The following is a 20,980-nucleotide window of genomic DNA, read 5'->3' on the forward strand; positions in this document are numbered from 1 at the left end:
CAAGCATCTTTTCTTTTAACTAGGGAAATTAAGTCATTTCTCTTGCATTCTGTGCAAGCAGAGTCAGGGTATATGCAGCAGTTCGGGCTGCCTGGCTCGTAGCGAACTGGGTGAAGACCATTTCTTCCTAACAAAGACTGATTAATTTGCCGAAATTGTAAATAATTATGACATAACGTTGAAGGTTGTGCAATGTAACAGCAATATTTAGAATTAGGGATGCCACCCATTAGAAAATGCGGAACGGTTCCGTATTTCACTGAAAGAATAAACTTTTTTTCCCTCTAAATGATAGTTTCCGGATTTGACCATATTAATGACGTAACGCTGGTATTGCTGTGTGTTATATTATAATTAAGTCTATGATTTGATAGAGCAGTCTGACTTGAGCGGTGGTAGGCAGCAGCAGACTTGAATGCATTCATTCAAACAGCCCTTTCCTGCATTTGCCAGCAGCTCTTTGTTGTGCTTCAAGCACAGCGCTGTTTATGACTTCAAGCCTATCAACTCCCGAGATTAGGCTGGCAGTACTAAAGTTTTAGAAGAAAAAGAAACGCACACCTATAAAGACGAGGTGCTGGCTAGCGGAGTAGAAACTTGAAAATAAAAAGAGCCGCACACTCTAGGAGCTCAGATGCAAAGCTATCTTCATCAGGGTGTAATCACAAACACTGCGGGATGACTCGTTTATAGTGTCAAAAGACACAGGTGTCTGTAATCATGGCCAAGAAAGGCCTAATATCATTGGTTAATAATCAAATATTAAAATGTCATACAAACAACAAATGGACAGCATACGATCATAGATTAATTTAACTACACAAGTTTACAAACAATTAAAATGGCAAAGTCACAAAAATCACAAGAATGGCTTGAGATCAAAGTCTACATTGAGACCGAAGGGCGCAAGGGTCTTTAAATTAAAGATCCAGGCAGCCTCTGGTTTTAACAATAAATTATCAAGGTCACCCCCTCTCCTAGGGAGGGTGACATGTTCGATGCCAATGTAACGCAGAGACAAAATCGAGTGGCCTGCCTCCAAGAAGTGGGCCGCAACTGGATAAGTAAAGTTTTTACACCTAATGGTGCTACGATGCTCTGAGATACGTACTTTTAATTTGCGCTTTGTTTTACCTACATCATTTTTACCACAAGGACAAGTTATAAGATAAATAACTGCCTTAGCGGAGCACGTAATAACACCTTTTATTGGGATCGATTTCCTTGTTTGTGGGTGTTTGAAGGATCTACATTTATAAGTGCCATTGCATTGAGCACAGCCATTACATTTTTAATTTCCATCCAGTAGGGGCGCAAATGTTCAGGAATATCTTGGGGTGGTAAATCAGAGTTTACCAATTGGTCTCTGAAATGGAAGGTCCGAAAACACATTACCGAGACTATCATCGGATTTTAGGATGTGCCAATGTTTGTGAACAATTTCCTTAATTTGTTCAGAGCACTTTGAATAGCGGGTAGTTAGAATGAGTCTTTTTGCGAGACGGACCTTGAAAAAGGTCATGTATTGTTTTGTTTTGAATTTTCTCAATGGCAATATAAATCTGATCATTCTTGGAGCCCCTCTCCTTGAACTTTCTTTGCATCTCAGCCATATTTCTGTCGAAATCGGATTGTTTTTTGCAAATTCTTTTGATTCAACAGAATTGGCTGTAGGGCAAACTATTTTTCAAGGGAAGTGGGTGACAACTATCAGCCCTCAACAAACTTATGATCAGTAGGCTTCCTGTAAAGATCAGTGTATAGAACATTATCTTCACACAAGATCAGATTTGACGTGTATCAGATTGCATAGTAAATCTCAGATGCTCAGAACAGGAGTTAAGAAAAGCATGGAACGCCTGGAGCTGTTTTGCATCACCCCTCCATAGAACAAAAATATCATCAATATACCGTTTCCAAATAATGATGTGAGGCAAGAAAACCTTTGAGAGGATTGAAAAAATAGACTGTTTCTCCATGTAACCCACATACAAATTAGCATAGTTAGGAGCCATGGGGGATTCCATAGCAGTACCTTTCGTCTGAATAAAGAAATCATTTAGAAATATGAAATAGTTATGCGTGAGTACTATTTCAGCCAATGTTACAATGCATGCACTGAAAGGTAGTTCATTAGGGTCACGTTGCAGAAGAAAATGTTCCATAGCTTCAATACCGCCCTCATGTGGAATATTAGTGTATAATGACTCAACCACAAAAGTAACTAACAAGGTATTCTCAGGGAGAGGATCAAGAGATTCAATGATAAAGATCATACTGCTGGTGTCCTTTACAAAGGAGGGGAGCTGTTCTGCGAGTGGTCTAATAAAAAAAGTCAACAAAAGTAGATAGAGGGGCAGTTACTGCATCAATGCCCGCTACAATAGGGCACCCTGGAGGTTGTGTAACATTCTTGTGTAATTTCAGCAAAGTATAGAAAGTGGCAATTTTAGGGTGTTGAATAGCCTGACCAGAACTTAAATACCCATCTAGGACAGTCAAGATAGTATTCTGAAATTGGGAAGTGAGTTCTGAGTTTCTAGTAAAAGGTGTTGTCAAGCAGCTGTCTATGACACACATGTACATAAGCTGTCCTATCCATGAGTACAACCGACCCACCCTTATCAGCGGGACGAATAAGGACTGACGTATCAGATTGTAAATCAAGCAAAGCTTGTTTTTCATTCTTGGGTAAATTATGGAAAGATTTGGATCCCTATTTATTCTTAAGGAGAAGTCCAACAACATTTTCCACAAGTCTGCAATATGTTTCAATAGAGTGATTGCGATTGGCTGGAGGTATAAAAATAACTCTTGCTTCTAAAAGGAGTTGGAGTATGTGCAGGAGAGCAACCTACTGGTTCAATAGAAGTGTCAGAATTAGGGGAGCTAAAGTATTTCCTTAAAACCTCTTGATGCTATGGGGGTGCTATTTCATTTTTGGATAAAAAGACGTGCCCGTTTTAAGCGCAATATTTTGTCACAAAAAGATGCTCGACTATGCATATAATTGATAGCTTTGGAAAGAAAACACTCTGACGTTTCCAGAACTGCAATGATATTCTCTGTGGGTGCCCTAGAACGGGAGCTACAGGCAAAACCAAGATGAAACGGCATCCAGGAAACCAGCAGGATTTTTGAGGCTCCGTTTTCCATTGTCTCCTTATATGGCTGTGAATGCGAGAGGAATGAGCCTGCCCTTTCTGTCGTTTTCCCAAGGTGTCTGCAGCATTGTGACGTATTTGTAGGCATATCATTGGAAGATTGACCATAAGAGACTACATTTTCCAGGTGTCCGCCCGGTGTCCTCCGTCGAAATTGGTGCGTCTTTTTCAGCTGCTGGTATTTTTCATGCGATTCTGAGGGGAAAGCAGGCTTCCACGAACTGCATATCAATGAAGAGATATGTGAAAAAACACCTTGAGGATTGATTCCAAACAACGTTTGCCATGTTTCGGTCGATATTATGGAGTTAATTCGGAAAAAGTTTGACGTTTTGGTGACTGAATTTTCGGTTCGGTAGCCAAATGTGATGTACAAAACGGAGCGATTTCTCCTACACAAAGATTCTTTCAGGAAAAACTGAACATTTGCTATGTAACTGAGAGTCTCCTCATTGAAAACATCCGAAGCTCTTCAAAGGTAAATGATTTTATTTATTTGGTTATCTGGTTTTTGTGAAAATGTTGCGTGCTAAATGCTACTCAAAATGCTAAGCTAGCTTAGCATACTCTTACACAAATTAGTGATTTGCTATGGTTCAAAAGCATATTTTGAAAATCTGAGATGACAGTGTTGTTAAGAAAAGGCTAAGCTTGAGAGCAGGTGCATTATTTTCATTTTATTTGCGATTTTCAGAAAATTAATGTTGCGTTATGCTAATGAGCCTGAGGCTTTATACACGATCCCGGATCCGGGGTGGGGAGTATCAAGAGGTTAAACGGATGTTTCTAAAAAACTTAAACTTAGGCACAAAAGATAAATTGTTGCATCTGAGCTCCTAGAGTGTGCGGCTCTTTTATTTTTATTGGCAATACTAAAGTGCCTATAAGAACATCCAATAGTTAAAGGTATATGAAATACAAATGGTAGAGATAGAAATAGTCCTATAATTCCTACAATAACTACAACCTAAAAGTTATTAGCTTGGAATATTGATGACTCATGTTAAAAGGAACCACCAGCTTTCATATGTTCTCATGTTCTGAGCAAGGAACTTAAACGTTAGCTTTTTTACATGGCACATATTGCACTTGAACTTTCTACTCCAACACTATTGCATTATTTAAACCAAATTGAATATTTCATTGAGACCAAATAGATTTCATTGATGTATTAACTTAAAATAAGTGTTCATTCAGTAGTGATAATTGTCAATATTGCAAATATATATACAAAAATCGGCATCAGCTTTTTATGGTCCTCAAATAAATCGGTATCGCCGTTGAAAAATCATAAATCGGTTGACCAATCATCCATATATATAGCATCCATCATTCCCCTGAATGTCCCAAAAGTGTGTTGACTTCTGCTACACTCATGTATAGTTAAAACACACACCCAGCAGTATTTTCACACCCTTCTGTGAATTACCATTGGAGTCTGTGGAGTTGAACAACGTTGGAGGATCTGGGTCGGTTGGATTCAGATGTGTTGCATCTAACCTAGTTTCAGCAATAGCGACTATTGAAAAACCATCCTGTGGCCATTTTCCATATACCCCGGTATAAGGCCTATTTTTTTCAAAGAGCTCACAGAGTAAATGTAGCTTTCATGATGTGACGATACGCTGTTGTGCAGTGCAAGAGGTGATCAACTTAGACTTGAAATTCACTACTGTTTGCCAGCTAAATATCTTATAAGTTTAAAAAATTTAAGATGTGCCAAATAAATTCTTCCCATCACATGGCTTCAGCTATGCATTTGGTTTGCTAACTTGCTAGCTAGTGGCTATATTGCAAGATCAAGCTTCTTGGTTACAGCAGAGAATCCATTCCCCCCTGTGTCAAGATCCCTGTTATCTCAAATTTGATTTGTGAATGCAGCAAACATTTTGAGAGTTGTACAACTTTGAGCTGGGCTGTCTGTTCTTGCAATTAGTTTGTTCGCCTCTGCTTCTTAGCATTCAGCTAGCATCCACTAAGGAAATTCCCTAGTACTTTGTTAGCCTTTTGTTTTTTTACATTTGGAAAGCAAGTGGCCCTGTGTGCAATGCCAGTAATACCGTATACCCCTGTATGGTACAGGAATGGGAGTGCCTCAGCCTTTGTGCTCAAAGCTTGTTGAGGACCCCGGGAGGCTCATAAAGAAGCGAACAGCTGGTGAGCCTAGAAGGGCCGGAGAGGGAGATTCCATTCAAAGGATCAATGGCAGATAGAAAGGAGGTGGCGCCCACATTCCTGCCAAACAATAGCTCCCCCGTGGGCCCCAGAGGGCACTTCACATAATGGGCTTTTGTCCAACATGGACAGAACCTATAGAAGAACCAGAGAAGCTCCAAAGTGGCTGGAGGTCTCTCTCACTTTCTCTGCACTTGCAACTCTCCATCTCGCTCTCCCACCTCTCCCTCTGATGAGATGATGGAAACATTCGATTTATGCAACATCAAGCATTAAAGTGTAACAGTGTCTTTAAACACTTGGTAAGTCTGTACACAATCAAAACATAAAATAACACCACTCTTCTAGATGAGATCATAATTATTTTATTTTTTTAAACACTTGATACCATCTGGTGGCCCATCTTTGTAATTACCAAACCGGAAATCGTCAGTAAGTGGCAAGCCTCCACAGCTTGTAAACACAGCAGTTCTGCTCTTACGAAACATTCTCGTAAGATTTGAAAAAAGGCACATTTCCAAAATTCAATGGATGCAAAATTCTCAGATGTCAAGAGAAGCCACAGTATAGAAACAAGTTATTTTTCTACAATTTTTCTTTGCCACTTGAAAAAAACATCACATTTCATATACAGTATTTAACATTGGGTGTTAAGTGATGCAAACCACATATTTATGTTGCTTAATATACAATGACATTGTTTCTTTTTCACGTCAAATAAAAGTCTGGATCTCTATTAAACATATATTTGAATGTTAACTGCCTATGGGCCCCAATTGGCATGTGTAAAAAAAGTTAGCAAACTTCCCATCTTAACTGTAATATATCTAATATACACCAATGAGAGTCTGGTGTTTTGAATACTGCAACTCGCGTTTGAATGATATGCAATGCATTTGCAGATTGAACAACCATTTTCTTAAAAGTATTGTTTGTGTGTTAATATTTTCATGAGTGAGCACTGTGTGAAACCTCTGGCAGGCTGTATTTCATACATGGAACACAATTTTTTAAATGCAGAAATAAAATTACACACTTAAGATAACTCTTGCAATATATACAGTGCCTTAGGAAAGTATTCAGACCCCTTTACCTTTTCAACATAGTTACATTACAGCCTTAGTCTAAAATTGATTCAATACTTTTTCCCCCCATATCAATCTAAAGCGAAAACAGGTTGACATTTTAGCACATTCATTAAAAAAATGGTTCATCCTTGGGAGCAATTGCCAAATGCCTGAAGGTACCACGTTCATCTGTACAAACACCATAGGACCACGCAGCCGTCATACTGCTCAAGGAGGAGACTTTCTGTCTCCTAGAGATGAACGTAATTCAGTGCAAAAAGTGCAAATCAATCCTCTGTACACCTATATAGATATTGCATTTTTTTTTTAGCAGCTGTTTTCAGCTACAATAGTCATTTACAACATTTCTAATCAATTTGATGTTATTGTAATGGACAAAAAAAGTGATTTTCTTTCAAAGACAAGGTCATTTCTAAGTGACCCAAAACTTTTGAATGTGCGCGTGCGCGCGTGTGCGCACACACACATACATACCTATAAATTCTATACATACATAGACATACATACATACAGTCAGACGTTTTCCATACACCTTAGCCAAATACATTTAAACTCAGTTTTAAACAATTCCTGACATTTAATCCTAGTAAACATTCCATGTTTTAGGTCAGTTAGGATCAGAGCTGGTGTAACCGAGTCAGGTTTGTTGGCCTCCTTGCTCGCACACACTTCTTCAGTTCTGCCCACAAATGTTCTATAGGATTGAGGTCATGGCTTTGTGATGGCCAGTCCAATGGAATAGCCTTCATTACTCATAACAAGAATAGACTGACGAGTTTCAGAGGAAAGTTATTTTGTTTCTGGCCATTTTGAGCCTGTAATCTAACCCACAAATGTTGATGCCCCAGATACTCAACTAGTCTAAAAGGCAGCCAGTTTTATTGCTTCTTTAAATCAGAACAACAATTTTCAGCTGTGCTAACATAATTGCAAAAATGTTTTCTAACGATCAATTAGCCTTTTAAAATTATCAACTTGGATTAGCTAACACAACATGCCATTGGAACAGGAATGATGGTCGCTGATAATGGGCCTCAATGCCTATGTAGATAAAACATAAAATCTGCCAGCTACAATAGTCATTTACAACTAGAGGTTGACCGATTAATCGGCATGGACGATTTAATTCGGGCCATTTTCAAGTTATCATAACAATCGGTAATTGGCATTTTTGGACACCAATTATGGCCAATTACATTGCACTCCACGAGGAGACTGCGTGGCAGACAGACTACCTTTTACACGAGTGCAGCAAGAGCCAAGGTAAGTTGCTAGCTAGCATTAAACAGTTTTTTTATAAGCTATCAATCTTATCATAATCACTAGTTAAATTAGTAATATCATCAACCATGTGTAGTTAACTAGCTTGTCCTGCGTTGCAAATAATCAATGAGGTGCCTGTTAATTTATCGAATCACAGCCTACTTTGCCAAACGGGTGATGATTTTGTGCATTCGTGAAAAAAAGCACTCATTGCACCAATGTACCTAACCATAATCAATGCCTTTAAAATCAATACACAAGTATATATTTTTAAACCTGCATATTTAGTTAAAATAAATTAATGCTAGCAGGCAATATTAACTAGGGAAATTGTGTCACTTCTCTTGCGTTGTGTGCAAGCAGTCAGGGTATATGCAGCAGTTTGGGCCACCTGGCTCTTTGCGAACTGTGTGACGACCATTTCTTCCTAACAAAGACCATAAGTAAATTTGCCAGAATTTTACATAATTATGACATAACATTGAAGGTTGTGCAATGTAACAGCAATATTTAGACATAGGGTTGCCACCCGTTCGACAAAATATGGAACGGTTCCGTATTTCACTGAAAGAATAAAATGTTTTCTTTTCCAAATTATAGTTTCCAGATTTGACCATATTAATGACCAAAGGCTCGCATTTGTGTTAATTATATAATTAATTATATGATTTGATATTTGATAGAGCAGTCTGACTGCGTGGTGGAAGGCAGCAGCAAACTCGTACGCATTCATTCAAACAGCACTTTACTGCATTTTGCCAGCAGCTCTTAGCAATGCTTGAAGCACGGCGCTGTTTATGACTTCAAGCCTATCAACTCCCGAGATTAGCCTGGCAATACTAAAGTGCATTTAAGAACATCCAATAATCAAAAGTATATGAAATACAAATGGTAGAGAGAAATAGTCGACGCGTCATGACTCCAATAATAACTACAACCTAAAACTTAACTGGGAATATTGAAGAACTGGGAATATTGAACCACCAGCTTTCAAATGTTCTCATGTTATGAGCAAGAAACTTAATGTTAAATTTTTATTTTTATTTTACATGGCACATATTGCACTTTCACTTTTTTCTCCAACACTGTTTTTGCATTACTTAAACCAAATTGAACATGTTTAATGATTTATTTGAGATACCGATTAAATCGGCCGTTTTTTATTTTTTTTTTTATTTTATTTTTTTAAAATAATGACAATTACAACAACACTGAATGAACACTTTAACTTAATATAATACATAAAATCATATTAATCATAAAATCTATTTAGCCTCAAGTAAATAATGAAACATGTTCAATTTGGTTGAAATAATGCAAAAACAAAGTGTTGGAGACGAAAGTAAAAGTGCACTATGTGCTATGTAAGAAAGCTAACGTTTCAGTTCCTTGCTCAGAACATATGAAAGCTGGTGGTTCCTTTTAACACGACTCTTGAATATTCCCAGGTAAGAAGTTTTAGGTTGCAGTTATTATAGGAATTATTGGACTATTTCTCTCTATGATTTGTATTTCATATACCTTTAACTATTGGATGTTCTTATAGGCACTTTAGTATTGCCAGTGTAACAGTTTTGCTTCCGTCCCTCTCCTCGCCCTTCCCTGGGCTCGAACCAGCAACACAACGACAACTGCCACCATCGAAGCAGCGTTACCCATGCAGAGTAAGGGGAACAACTACTAGAAGGCTCAGAGGGAGTGACGTTTGAAACTCTATTAGCGCGTGCTAACTAGCTAGCTAGCTATTTCACTTCGGTTATACCAGCCATGACGCGTCGAAAATCTGTTGTTCTGCCCCTGAACAAGGCAGTTGACCCACCGTTCCTAGGCCGTCATTGAAAATGAGAATGTATTCTTAACAGACTTGCCTAGTTAAAAAGGTATTAAAAAATTTAAATGACTAAAAAAAAATTAAAATCGGCACCCAAAAATACCGACTTCCGATTGTTATGAAAACTTGAAATCGGCCCTAATTAATCGGCCATTCCGATTAATCGGTCGACCTCTATTACACACATACACAAAAATATATACATATAAGATTGGCCGATTAATTGGTATCGGCTTTTTTTGGTCCTCCAATAATCGGTATCGGTCGACCTCTAGTGTGGACACCCCTTCAAATTACTGGATTTGGCCATTTCAGCCACACCAGTTGCCGACTGGTGTATAAAATCGAGCACACAGACATGCAATCGACCATAGACAAACATTGGCAGTGGAATGGCCTTACAGAAGAGCTCAGTTACTTTCAATGTGGCACCATCATAGGATGCCACCCTTCCAACAAGTCAGTTCGTTAAATTTCTGCCCTGCAAGAGCTGCCCGCGTCAAGTGGTGTTATTGTAAAGTGGAAATGTCTAGGCACAACAACGGCTCAGCCGTGAAGTAGCAGGCCACACAAGCTCACAGAATGGGACTCGCGATTCATGAAATGGGTTTCCATGGCCGAGCAGGTGCACACATGCCTAATATCGGCATGCGCAATGCCAAGTGTCAGCTGGAGTGATGTAAAGCTCGCCGCTATTGGCCTCTGGAGCAGTGACGAATCACTCCTCACCATCTGGCAGTCTGACGAAGAATCTGGGTTTGGCGGATGACAGGAGAATGCTACCGGCCCGGATGCATAGTGCCAACAGTAAAGTTTGGAGGAATAATGGTCTGGGGCTGTTTCTCGTGGTTCAGGCTAGGCCCCTTAGTTCCAGTGAAGGGAAATCTTACGACATTCCAGATGATTCTGTGATTTCAAATTTGTGGCTACAGTTTGGGGAAGGCTCTTTCACTTTTAAGCATGACAATGCCCCCATGCACAATGCCAGATCCATACATAAATGGTTTGTCGGAATCGATGTGGAAGAACTTGACTGGCCTGCACAGAGCCCTGACCTCAACACCATCAAAACACCTTTGGAATGAATTGGAATGCCTAATCGTCCGACCTAACTAAGTCCCTGCAATGTTCTAACATCTAGTGAAAAAACTTCCCAAAAGAGTGGAGGCTATTATCAAAATCAAATAAAATGATTTGTCACATGCACCGAATACAACAGGTGTAGTAGACCTTACAGTGAAATGCTTACTCACAAGCCCTTAACCAACAACGCAGTTAAGAAAAATGTGTTACATAAAAGTAAAAAAAAATAATAATAATAATTAAAGAGCAGCAGTAAATTGACAATATCGGGGGTATCGGTATAGCCGCAAAGGGTGGACCAATTCCGTATTAATGCACATGATTTTGGAATTTGATGCTCGACGAGCAGGTATCCACATAACGTTACATACACTACATGACCAAAAGTATAATTTATATACAAAATAGCAGATAGAGTTAATGCTTAACGTTGTTTAGCCTCGAAGGCAATTATGTACAATTTATTTATTCGCAACGCAAATTGTACATGGCTATTGAGCTAAGATATTACGTAGTGTTGAGGCTTCATACATGTATCATACATTACAGTATAATTATCGTAAACACTGGCTAAAAAAACAAGTGTTGGCTAGAAAGTAACGTTAGGCTAATAGCTAGGCTACCTAACGTTAGCTTACTAGCTAGCTGCTGACTGGCTACCATTACATTAGCTGGCTAACTAGATAGGAAGTACACGAAGTCTTATCTATAGTAGCTCATTCGTTAGGGAAATGTGTAAAACAAAATATGTATTTACCTTTTACATGTACTGCCGGGGAACAAAAAGTAAAAATAAAAAGATAACCAGGGCCGAGCGAAAATTGCTCTACTTTCTGTCAATGGAAGCGAGAGAACTAGTCGGACCCCTTTTCGTAGTACACAAGCTTGGCGGCGGTTGCCAGCTGTCGTCTCTGATTGGTTACACCGGCTTGTGATGAGAGACACTAGATGGAAGCAGATTGGATGTCCCCCGACCGATGTAAACAGCAAACGCAAGCCACTAAAAAAAACGAGTCTACAATGAAAACTGTATTTGGGAGGAATCACATATATTTTCTTATTATGCGCTACTTAAAGTCTAGCACAGCCCATTGAATTCATTAGCCAGTAACCATGCACACTCCAGCAATGATGTACAGTGCACTGCCCTCAAAGTATTCATACCCTTTCACTTTTTACACATTTTGTTGTGTTACAGCCTGAATTCAAAATGGATTCAATTTTTTTTCTTACCCATCTACACACAATACCCCATGACTGGTGCACATTTATTGCAAATGGTGCACATTTATTGAAAATGAAATACAGAAATATCTCATACATAAGCATTCATACCCCTAAGTCAATAGTTTTCAATAAAACGTCACAATAAGGTGTAGTGTTCAATTTGCCTGCTGGGGAGCAAGGAGACTCACAGCTCCACTAAAACCATTGACAACTGGGTGCCATTTGTGATTGTTGAAATTTTTTTACCCCTTTTTCTCCCCAATTTCATGGTATCCAATTGGTAGTTACAGTCTTGTCTCATCGCTGTAACTCCCGTACGGACTCGGGAGAGGCGTAGGTCGAAAGCCGTACGTCCTCAGAAACACAACCCAACCAAGCCGGACTGCTTCTTGACACAATGCCCACTTAACCAGGAAGCCAGCTGCACCAATGTGTTGGAGGAAACACCACACCTGGCGAAGATGTCAGTGTGCACTGCGCCCGACCTGCCACAAGAGTCACTAGTGCGCGATGGGAGAAGGACATCCCTGCCGAAGAAACCCTCCCCGAACCCGGACGAAGCTGGGCCAATTGTGCACCGCCCCATGAGTCTCCCAGTCGCGGCCGGCTGCAAATCCTTTTTAATCCTTGTCATATGTAGAGAAATAATGAAGATAAATTATAGATAAAACATATCGGTGCTCATCGGCCATTGGACATAAACATTACACATAACACAAATTCAACAATGAGTGGTTTGGAAGGAATCAGTGACAGTGGCTAACTGCAAGCATTGCAAAGCAATCACTAGCCTGCTATTCAGTGGAGTTGCTGTGTGTCGCAAATCTGGGATTAAGTGTCTCTTTTCCAAGTTTAAAATGATAAACATTCAACATTGGCCACGCTTTCAATTAAGCATGATTTGTGCCGCACTCAAAACAACTTAACTCTGAACTGTGAAAACTTGACTTCAGTGAGTTCAAGACAACTGGGAATTCCGTAAAAAAACGAGCTCTGACTGGGAATACGTTTTGACCGGTCATCAAACTCAGGAACTCAGGCCTCTTTCTAGAGCTATGACCTGAAGATCAATGACATCCTCATTTTATTTATTTATTTATTTCACCTTTATTTAACCAGGTAGGCAAGTTGAGAACAAGTTCTCATTTACAATTGCGACCTGGCCAAGATAAAGCAAAGCAGTTCGACACATACAACGACACATAGTTACACATGGAGCAAAACAAACATACAGTCAATAATACAGTATAAACAAGTCTATATATGATGTGAGCAAATGAGGTGAGATAAGGGAGGTAAAGGCAAAAAAAGGCCATGGTGGCAAAGTAAATACAATATAGCAAGTAAAACACTGGAATGGTAGATTTGCAATGGAAGAATGTGCAAAGTAGAAATAAAAATAATGGGGTGCAAAGGAGCAAAATAAATAAATTAAATACAGTAGGGAAAGAGGTAGTTGTTTGGGCTAAAATATAGGTGGGCTATGTACAGGTGCAGTAATCTGTGAGCTGCTCTGACAGTTGGTGCTTAAAGCTAGTGAGGGAGAAAAGTGTTTCCAGTTTCAGTGCTTTTTGTAGTTCGTTCCAGTAATTGGCAGCAGAGAACTGGAAGGAGAGGCGGCCAAAGAAGGAATTGGTTTGGGGGGTGATTAGAGAGATATACCTGCTGGACCGTGTGCTACAGGTGGGAGATGCTATGGTGACCAGCGTGCTGAGATAAGGGGGGACTTTACCTAGCAGGGTCTTGTAGATGACATGGAGCCAGTGGGTTTGGCGACGAGTATGAAGCGAGGGCCAGCCCACGAGAGCGTACAGGTCGCAATGGTGGGTAGTATATGGGGCTTTGGTGACAAAACAGATTGCACTGTGATAGACTGCATCCATTTTGTTGAGTAGGGTATTGGAGGCTATTTTGTAAATGACATCGCCAAAGTCGAGGATTGGTAGGATGGTCAGTTTTACAAGGGTATGTTTGGCAGCATGAGTGAAGAATGCTTTGTTGCGAAATAGGAAGCCAATTCTAGATTTAACTTTGGATTGGAGATATTTGATATGGGTCTGGAAGGAGAGTTTACAGTCTAACCAGACACCTAAGTATTTGTAGTTGTCCACGTATTCTAAATCGGAGCCGTCCAGAGTAGTGATGTTGGACAGGTGGGTAGGAGCGGGTAGCGATCGGTTGAAGAGCATGCATTTAGTTTTACTTGTATTTAAGAGCAATTGGAGGCCACGGAAGGAGAGTTGTATGGCATTGAAGCTTGCCTGGAGGGTTGTTAACACAGTGTCCAAAGAAGGGCCAGAAGTATACAGAATAGTGTCGTCTGCGTAGAGGTGGATCAGAGACTCACCAGCAGCAAGAGCGACCTCATTGATGTATACAGAGAAGAGAGTCGGTCCAAGAATTGAACCCTGTGGCACCCCCATAGAGACTGCCAGAGGTCCGGACAGCAGACCCTCCGATTTGACACACTGAACTCTATCAGAGAAGTAGTAGGTGAACCAGGCGAGGCAATCATTTGAGAAACCAAGGCTGTCGAGTCCGCCGATGAGGATGTGGTGATTGACAGAGTCGAAAGCCTTGGCCAGATCAATGAACACGGCTGCACAGTAATGTTTCTTATCGATGGCGGTTAAGATATCGTTTAGGACCTTGAGTGTGGCTGAGGTGCACTCATGACCAGCTCTGAAACCAGATTGCATAGCAGAGAAGGTATGGTGAGATTCGAAATGGTCGGTAATCTGTTTGTTGACTTGGCTTTCGAAGACCTTAGAAAGGCATGGTAGGATAGATATAGGTCTGTAGCAGTTTGGGTCAAAAGTGTCCCCCCCTTTGAAGAGGGGGATGACCGCAGCTGCTTTCCAATCTTTGGGGATCTCAGACGACACGAAAGAGAGGTTGAACAGGCTAGTAATAGGGGTGGCAACAATTTCGGCAGATCATTTTAGAAAGAAAGGGTCCAGATTGTCTAGCCCGGCTGATTTGTAGGGGTCCAGATTTTGCAGCTCTTTCAGAACATCAGCTGAATGGATTTGGGAGAAGGAGAAATGGGGAAGGCTTGGGCGAGTTGCTGTGGGGGGTGCAGTGCTGTTGACCGGGGTAGGAGTAGTCAGGTGGAAAGCATGGCCAGCCATAGAAAAATGCTTATTGAAATTCTCAATTATGGTGGATTTATCAGTGGTGACAGTGTTTCCTATCTTCAGTGCAGTGGGCAGCTGGGAGGAGGTGTTCTTATTCTCCATGGACTTTACAGTGTCCCAGAACTTTTTTGAGTTAGTGTTGCAGGAAGCAAATTTCTGCTTGAAGACGCTAGCCTTGGCTTTACTAACTGCCTGTGTATAATGGTTTCTAGCTTCCCTGAACAGCTGCATATCACAGTGATGAGTGGGGGTCGTTTGACCGCTGACCCATTATGGATGCAGGCAATGAGGCAGTGATCGCTGAGATCTTGGTTGAAGACAGCAGAGGTGTATTTAGATGGCAAGTTGGTTAGGATGATATCTATGAGGGTGCCCGTGTTTAAGGCTTTGGGGAGGTACCTGGTAGGTTCATTGATAATTTGTCTGTGAGATTGAGGGCATCAAGATAAGATTGTAGGATGGCTGGGGTGTTAAGCATGTTCCAGTTTAGGTCGCCTCGCAGCACGAGCTCTGAAGATAGATGGGGGGCAATCAGTTCACATATGGTGTCCAGAGCACAGCTGGGGGCAGAGGATGGTCTATAGCAGACTGCAACGGTGAGAGACTTGTTTTTAGAGAGGTGGATTTTTAAAAGTAGAAGTTCAAATTGTTTGGGTACAGACCTGGATAGTAGGACAGAACTCTGCAGGCTATCTTTTGCAGTAGATTGCAACACCGCCCCCTTTGGCAGTTCTATCTTGTCTGAAAAGGTTGTAGTTTGGAATTAAAATTTCAGAATTTTTGGTAGTCTTCCTAAGCCAGGATTCAGACACAGCTAGAACATCCGGGTTGGCAGAGTGTGCTAAAGCAGTGAATAGAACAAGCTTAGGGAGGAGGCTTCTAATGTTAACATGCATGAAACCAAGGCTATTACGGTTACAGAAGTCGTCAAAAGAGAGCGCCTGGGGAATAGGAGTGGAGCAAGGCACTGTAGGGCCTGGATTCACCTCTACATCGCCAGAGGAACAGAGGAGGAGTAGAATAAGGGTGCGGCTGAAAGCAATAAGAATTGGTCGTCAAGAACGTCTGGAACAGAGAGTAAAAGAAGGTTTCTGGGGGCGATAAAATAGCATCAAGGTATAATGTACAGACAAAGGTATGGTAGGATGTGAATACAGTGGAGGTAAACCTAGGTATTGAGTGATGAAGAGAGAGATATTGTCTCTAGAAACATCATTGAAACCAGGAGATGTCATTGCATGTGTGGGTGGTGGAACTAATAGGTTGGATAAGGTATTGTGAGCAGGACTAGAGGCTCTACAGTGAAATAAGCCAATAAACACTAACCAGAACAGCAATGGACAAGGCATATTGACATTAAGGAGAGGCATGCTTAGTCGAGTGATCAAAAGGGTCCAGAGTGGAGAGGTTGGTTGGGGGTCACGGCGATCCAGACAGCCAGCCAGGCCATCGGTAGCAAGCTAGCATAGGATGGACGTCTGTTATTAGCCACCTCTTGCACTCCGTCAGAAGATTAGTGGGGTTCCGTGTGGTAGAGGGGACCAATCCAAATCACACAACAACAACAAAAATAAAAACAATAGATATAGCTAGAGGCCCAGAAGAAGAAAAAAATATCAATAACAATAAAAATAAATAAATAAATTGTCCGATTATCTATTCAGATAGCAGCCGATAAGACAGCTAATGGCTAGCAGGCCGCAGATGGGCGCCCAGGCAACGTCGCGACCGAGGAACCAGACGGATAAATCCTTCGGGTAGACAACGTCGGCAGTTCAGCCGTGAAGGCCCGGCTGAGCTCCGCGCATGCAGCAAAACGGGTCCGTACAGGTGACCGCAGCCCAGGAGCGATTGATGGAACTCCTCAGCTGGCTAGCTCCGGAACAACCGATGCTCGCTCCGGAATCGACGAAAATTCCAACGAGCTTCCGATTAGCTTCTGGATTAGCTTCTGGCTAGCTCCTGGCTAGCTTATGGCCAATTTCCGGCCAGCTCCTGACCCAGCTTGTGATTAGCTTCTGGATTAGCTCCTGGCTAGCTCCTGGCTAGCTTCTGGCTAGCTTCTGGCTAGTTTCTGGCTAGCTACTTGGAGTTTGGAGTTTCTGGCAAGCTTCTTGGATGATTTCAGACTTGAGGTAAATAATACTTTTTTAAACTTTTTATAAATATAAAATCAAATCAAATTTATTTATATAGCCCTTCGTACATCAGCTGATATCTCAAAGTGCTGTACAGAAACCCAGCCTAAAACCCCAAACAGCAAGCAATGCAGGTGTAGAAGCACGGTGGTTAGGAAAAACTCCCTAGAAAGGCCAAAACCTAGGAAGAAACCTAGAGAGGAACCAGGCTATGTGGGGTGGCCAGTCCTCTTCTGGCTGTGCTGGGTAGAGATTATAACAGAACATGGCCAAGATGTTCAAATGTTCATAAATGACCAGCATGGTCGAATAATAATAAGGTAGAACAGTTGAAACTGGAGCAGCAGCACGGCCAGGTGGACTGGGGACAGCAAGGAGTCATCATGTCAGGTAGTCCTGGGGCATGGTCCTAGGGCTCAGGTCCTCCGAGAGAGAGAAAGAAAGAGAATTAGAGAGAGCATATGTGGTGTGGCCAGTCCTCTTCCGGCTGTGCCGGGTGGAGATTATAACAGAACATGGCCAAGATGTTCAAATGTTCATAAATGACCAGCATGGTCGAATAATAATAAGGTAGAACAGTTGAAACTGGAGCAGCAGCACGGCCAGGTGGACTGGGGACAGCAAGGAGTCATCATGTCAGGTAGTCCTGGGGCATGGTCCTAGGGCTCAGGTCCTCCGAGAGAGAGAAGGAGAGAATTCGAGAACGCACACTTAGATTCACACAGGACACCGAATTGGACAGGAGAAGTACTCCAGATATAACAAACTAACCCCAGCCCCCCGACACATAAACTACTGCAGCATAAATACTGGAGGCTGAGACATTTATTTTAAATATAAATTGGTGAGGCGGGTTGTAGGAGAGTGTTTTGAGGATGAGTTTACGGAAAAAATGTATGAAAAAAGTTGTAAATATATATATATATATATACGGGACACGACAAGACAAGGACAAATGACGTCTGAACTGCTATGCCATCTTGGTAAGAATGACTGGAACTTGTTTTTTTCAGAGTTCCCAGGTTGTCTTGAAAGCACCATAAATCCAGAGAATGCCAGACTTTGATGGCAAAATTTGCCCATGAAAGACTGCCGTGCCACCTTCCTGTTCAAGTGAGCACAACACAACAAGGTGAGTCCAAACATTTCTTGTATGCTGCATAAAATATTTACTATGCCAGGTAGATATGTATTCTGTAGCTAAGAAATGTATACTAAGTGTATGTTGTGTAGAAAGCTGTTAGTAGCCCATGTGCCTCACGCTAATAATTTGGTCTATTTTCCCTTCTTAATTTCGCCCAATGTTCTGATTTGGTGGGGCACATGTAGTTTATAACCCGTTTTAGAGAAATGTAATCATCAAATTTTGTAAGAGCTTTCATTGTCTGCTTATGTGCCCCCATTATTTATCCTACGGTTCTGACTTGGTGTACAGGGAGAACACTGTAAGAATGGTGTCACGCCCTGGTCTATATTTATTATGTTTATCTTCATTAATTGGGTCAGGCCAGGATGTGACATGGGTTTATTTGTGGTGTGTTTCGTCTTGGGGTTGTGTGGGGTGTATAGCATAGTCTATGGCTGCCTGAGGCGGTTCTCAATCAGAGTCAGGTGATTATCGTTGTCTCTAATTGGGAACCATATTTAGGTAGCCATATTCTTTAGTGTCCTTGTTCCTGTATCTGTGTTAGTTTACACTAGTATAGGCTGTTTCGGTTTTCGTTACGTTCTTTGTTTTGTAGTGTTTGTATTTAGATTCGTGTTACGTTTTGTTCATTAAACATGGATCGCAATCTACACGCTGCATTTTGGTCCGACTCTCTTTCACCGCATGAAAACCGTCACAGAATCACCCACCACAAACGGACCAAGCAGCGTGTCAACAGGCAGAAGCCACAGGAGAAACAGCATAGGCAGCAACAGCGGCGCAATGAGGATTGGACATGGGACGATATATTGGATGGCAAGGGTTGCTACACATGGGAGGAGATCCTAGCGGGAAGGGATCGCCTTCCATGGGAACAGGTGGAGGCAGCGAGGAGAGCAGAGGCAGCCGGAGAGAGGAGCCGGCGATATGAGGGAACACGGTTGGCTAGGAAGCCCGAGAGACAGCCCCAAACATTTCTTGTGGGTGGCTCACAGGGAGTAGGGCTACGCCAGGTAGGAGACCTGTGCAAACTCCCGGGGGCTAGAGAGACCGGGCATGCACCGTGTTTTGCAGTGGTGTGCACGGTGTCCTCAGTGCGGGTGCATAGCCCGGTGCGGTATATTCCAGCTCCTCGTATCGGCCGGGCTAGAGTGGGCATCGAGCCAGGTAAGGTTGGGCAGGCTCGGTGCTCAAGAGCTCCAGTGCGCCTGCACGGTCCGGTCTACCCAGTACCACCTTCACACCCCAGCCCTCCGGTGGCAGCTCCCAGCACCAGGCTTCCTGTGCGTGTCCTCGGCCCAGTACCACCAGTGCCAGCACCACGCATCAGACCTACTGTGCGCCTTGCCTGTTCAGCGCAGCCAGAGCCTTCCTCCTCTCCTGCGCTGCTGGAGACTCCCTGCCTGTTCAGCGCAGCCAGAGCTGCCAGCCTGCATGGAGCAGCCAGAGCTGCCAGCCTGCATGGAGCAGCCAGAGCTGTCAGTCTACATTGAGCAGCCAGAGCTGTCAGTCTACATGGAGCAGCCAGAGCAGTCAGTCTACATGGAGCAGCCAGAGCTGTCAGTCTACATGGAGCAGCCAGAGCTGTCAGTCTTCATGGAACAGCCGGAGCTACCAGTCTGCATGGAGCTGTCAGTCTGCATGGAGCAGCCGGAGCTGTCAGTCTGCAAGGAGCTGTCAGTCTGCAAGGAGCTGTCAGTCTGCAAGGAGCTGTCAGTCTGCATGGAGCTGTCAGTCTGCATGGAGCTGCCAGTCTGCATGGAGCAGCCAGAGCTGTCAGTCTGCAAGAAGCAGCCAGAGCTGTCAGTCTGCAAGAAGCCGCCAGAGCTGTCAGTCTACATGGAGCAGCCAGAGACACCAGTCAGCATGGAGCAGCCAGATCCGTCAGTCAGCCAGACTCTTCCAGATCTGCCAGACTCTTCCAGATCTGCCAGTCAGCCAGACTCTTCCAGATCTGCCAGTCAGCCAGACTCTTCCAGATCTGCCAGTCAACCAGATTCTTCCAGATCTGCCAGTCAACCAGATTCTTCCAGATCTGCCAGTCAACCAGACTCTTCCAGATCTGCCAGTCAGCCAGGATCTGCCAGAACTGTCAACCAGCCAGGATCTGCCGGATCCAAACACCTGGCTGAGCTTCCTCTCAGTGCTGGGCTTCCTCTAAGGGCTGGGCTTCCTCTCAGTACTGGGCTTCCTCTCAGTGCTGGGCTTCCTCTGAGTGCCGGGCTTCCTCTCAGTCCCGAGCTTCCTCTCAGTGCTGAGCTTCCCCTCAGTCCCGAGCTGTCTCTGCCCCAAGCTGTCTCTGCCCCGAGCTGCCCCTCTGTCCCGAGCTGCCCCTCAGTCCCGAGCTGCCCCTCAGTCCCGAGCTGCCCCTCAGTCCCGAGCTGCCCCTCAGTTCCGAGCTGCCCCTCAGTCCAGTGGGATTCTGGGTGAGGACTACTAGGCCATGGTCGGCGGCGAAGGTGGACTTTCCTAGGACGCGAGGAGGGGGGACAAAGACATTTATAGAGTGGGTTCCACGTCCAGTGCCGGAGCCGGAGCCGCCACCATGGACAGACGCCCACCCGGACCCTCCCTATTGTTTTGATGTGCATCCGGGAGTCCACACCTTAGGGGGGTTCTGTCACGCCCTGGTCTATATTTATTATGTTTATCTTCATTAATTGGGTCAGGCCAGGATGTGACATGGGTTTATTTGTGGTGTGTTTCGTCTTGGGGTTGTGTGGGGTG

The 20,980-nt window shown here is 42.9% G+C and overlaps 1 protein-coding gene across 2 annotated transcripts in view; it reads right to left on the reverse strand.

Moving 5' to 3' along the window:
* Nucleotides 1-11,472, reverse strand: part of tfdp2 (transcription factor Dp-2) — a 55,917-nt gene extending 44,445 nt beyond the window's left edge. For both annotated transcript variants that reach the window (XM_064938101.1, XM_064938098.1), the window contains exon 1: nucleotides 11,362-11,472. The gene's annotated coding sequence lies outside the window, so the exon portion shown is untranslated. The remainder of the gene's footprint in view (nucleotides 1-11,361) is intronic.
* Nucleotides 11,473-20,980: the final 9,508 nt, after the last annotated feature.

Source organism: Oncorhynchus masou, chromosome 26 (genome assembly GCF_036934945.1).
Source record: "Oncorhynchus masou masou isolate Uvic2021 chromosome 26, UVic_Omas_1.1, whole genome shotgun sequence".
Lineage (NCBI taxonomy): Eukaryota > Metazoa > Chordata > Actinopteri > Salmoniformes > Salmonidae > Oncorhynchus > Oncorhynchus masou.